We start from the raw sequence: 3596 nt of genomic DNA, 5'->3' as shown, positions 1-3596 counted from the left end.
TGGCTTTGGATAAAAGTGTAAATGTAAATGGCTGGGTAGTGAGATGATTACTGTCTGCTGGTGTTTAGACTTCTTATGGTCCAGAGAAAGGAGCTGTTAGTGGGACCGGAGGAGCTGTGATGGACTGTCTGCCGGGAGGTCAAGAGGTCAAACAGGTGATGTTCTGGGTGGGAGGAGCAGCGGCGTGGCTATAGCTAAGTGCAAGGGCGTAGGTTTGGTTTCAACATGGGGGGGGGGGGGGACACTTTAAGCGGGGGGTTTTAATGCATCAATTCATGGTGGAAATGTCTTTATCTATGTAAAGGAAAAGACAACATTCAGGTACCCGCTGACACACATATTGGAATATAATGCAGTAAGGCTCTCAGGCGTTCTGTATTGCTTTCAAATATGTATTCTCCTGTATTGTTTCCGCACATCCAAGACATATCACACGTGTTTTGGGTTGTTCTTTCCAAAAGCATGTACATATTCGTCTTTCATATTAGCTATATTTCTTTAGGGGGACACATTTTCCTCGTCCCCTGCAACCACCCCCCCCCCCCCCCTAAAGTGAACAGAAACGCATCTGAAAAAGGACCCTTCAGATCCCAACCACAGGAGACATGTAAAGTGTGTGACATTGCAGTTCAACCCATTTCCAGCAGTGCGGTGTGGTTTTCTAATATTAGCTCGATGCCTAATAAGCAGAGGAGGCTAAACGAGACTTTATCTTCGTCCCCCCTCAACCTATTTCCTATAAGTAGGCTGCGTGAGGCTCGCAAACTACACAGACAATCTGCTCCACATATCAAACGTTATATTTATACAGTATATAGTACACAACAGTGGAAACGGCCCGCAGTATAGACTCGGTAGCTATGGCTCCCTGAGATGCGGAACACTTACGAATCTGCTCCACTTGCCAACCCCCTTCAAAACCAGTCTGCAACGAGATGACACGTTTGCATTAAAGGGTAAGTTCCCTGAATTTCCAACGAACCGGCGATGTTGTCGATCGGTAGAGGCCTTTCTCGGCACAAGCCATGGCGTTGTTCATACTGGATACACGCAGGCCGCAGCTTAGACTAGTTAGCCACAAACGTAGGCAAAGTCAATGGGGCCACGCCCCGGTCTGTACAAGCCTTGAAATAAACGCTGAAACATACATTTTGGTGCACCATTATGGTAGGTTTCAGTGTTCATTTCAGGGCTTGTGTACAGCCTGGAGCGTGGCCCCATTGACTTTGCATTTGTTTGAACTAGATGTCTATGTTCTATTCTGTTATCTTTATATCACATATTCTTTTTTATATTTTTATATAATATATTATTATTTAACTTATTATATTATATATTTATTATTCTTATTCCTTTTATTTCTATTATTGTTTTCCCCCCCTGCCTGTACCTCCCCTCCCCCACGCTGCTACAACGCCTGGATTTCCCCAAGGAGATCAATAAAGGAACACTTGGATGGTTCATGGATTGTGCTGAGAAAGGAGTTAGGAGTTAGAAGTTAGGGGCTAGGAGTTAGGAGTTAGGTGTTAGGAGTTAGGGGCTAGGAGTTAGGAGTTAGGAGTTAGGGACTAGGAGTCCAGAACTGACCCTTCAAGTACATTTTAGAGACCAGAGAATCTGGATATCTGTAACGTTTGGGGTTTGCTCACCTGGTGGGTAATTGACCTGTCTACCTGTCCTAATTACACTCATTCGTACCTGGTGTGACTCGTTAAATGTCTCTTTATATTCTCTTCCGTGTCACACAAACACCGTCAGATCGGTTCCTGTTTAGCTAACTTACACGAGTGGAGCTCTGGTCGGTGAGGACGGTGTAATGGCGTCGGTGAGAGGAGGAAGGCACGGAGGAGGGTTGGACCCGGTCGCTCGGAGAGAGAGAGGGAGAGAGAAAGCGGAGTCGAAGCAGGGCGGGGGAGGGTCTGAGAATTGGGAGGAAGTGTGTCGGCGGATGGACGAGAGCATAGACGAGAGGATGCTGGCGCGGAGTTTGGAAGTTGGTGACGGAAAGTTATGCGGGGAAGTGGAGGCGGCTCCGGAGTGGAGGGTGGGATCTCGTTGTCTTGCTGACCTTTCGGGGGAAGGCGCGAGGTACCCGGGGGTTGTTTCCTGGATCGACGGTAAAAAGTGCCGGGTCGAGTTAGACGGCTTTATCGGTTACGAGGAGATGGATATGGCCGCCTTGCTGATCCATGATGAACTGCTTCCGCCGTTGGGAGCTGGGGCGGGTAGTGAGAGCGAGGGAGCTGTCGGTAGGGACGGGGATGGTAGTGACAGGGGAAGGGAGTCAGATGGTGGGAGTATGGAGGGGGGTGAGAGCGGGGGAGAAGGGTGGAGTAAGGTGGAGAAGAGGAGCAGGGACAGTGAGAAGGGGATAAAGAGGAAGAAGGGTAGGGGAGATAGCTCGAGTGGATCAGAAGGCGAGGGTGGAGGAAATGTTGTTGCAGAAGTGATTCATATAGTGGTTAGGTTTGAGGGGGAGGGGGGAGTGCGGAAATTAGGGTTTTTCGAGTTGCCCAAACTCATAGGTAAGCAACTAGGGGAGGTAAAGTATGCAAGAGTTTTGGAGGATGGGAATCTGGCCGTAGGGTGTGTTAGTGTGGATCAGGTGGAGAGGGCTAGGAAGATGAGGAGCATTGGAGGGGTGGGTATAAGTAAGGTGGTGAGAGTAGGGGAGAAGAGGGAGGGGGGATGTAAGGGGGTGATAGCTGGGGTTTCGGTGGAGGTTAGCGTAGAGCAGCTGGTGGAAGAGTTAGGGAGAGATGTGCGTAATGGGAAAGTTAATGGGGCAGAAAGGATGAAGAGGGGGGCAGATAGGGTAGTGACGGAGACGGTTGTGATTAAGTTTGAAGGTGAGGTTGTTCCAAGTAAGGTGTATGTAGGGAGTGGGGTGTATAGGGTTAGGGAATTTGTTCAGGGTCCTCTGAGATGTTACAGGTGCCAGGAGTTTGGTCATATAGCAGTTTCATGTAGGAAGGGACAGAGGTGTGCTAGGTGTGGCGGGGAGCATGACTATGGGAAGTGTGGGGAGGGAGTGAAGCTGAGGTGTTGTAGTTGTGGAGGGGAGCATAGTGTAGCGTTTAGGGGGTGTGAGGTGATGAAGAGGGAGGTAGTGGTTCAGAGTGTTAGAAGGGAGGGTAAGTTATCGTATGCAGAGGCGGCTAGAAGGGTAGGACAAGGAAGTCAAGTTAGGGTGCAGGGGTTTGTAGAAGGGCAGTTGGCAGAAAGGGTAGGGCAGGAGGATAGAGAGAGGGTGTGGGAGGAGAAATTGAGTATTGTGGGCTTCGTGGCAGGGGTAGTTAATACTGCGGCAAAGATTGAGGGTAGAACAGATAGAACAAAAATGATTGTTAGGATAGCGGTTCAACATTTGGATATGGAAGGTCTGACATTGGAGGAGGTGGTTAGGGAATTGAATAAGGGGGCAGCGGGTGACCAAGGAGTACAGAGTCAGGCAGCAGGGGGCAAGGAGTGTCTCGCAGAGGGGTGAGGGGAATTGGATTTTGTAGGAGGTAAAGGATACCAGTAGATGGCGGCACATACCCTAACAAGTGGTCGGCCGCCGTTAAACCTCAATAAGAAGAAGAAGAGAGAAGACA

This window comes from Notolepis coatsorum (genome assembly GCF_963971535.1).
Source record: "Notolepis coatsorum genome assembly, chromosome: 10".
Lineage (NCBI taxonomy): Eukaryota > Metazoa > Chordata > Actinopteri > Aulopiformes > Paralepididae > Notolepis > Notolepis coatsorum.
This window is presented reverse-complemented; position numbering follows the sequence as displayed.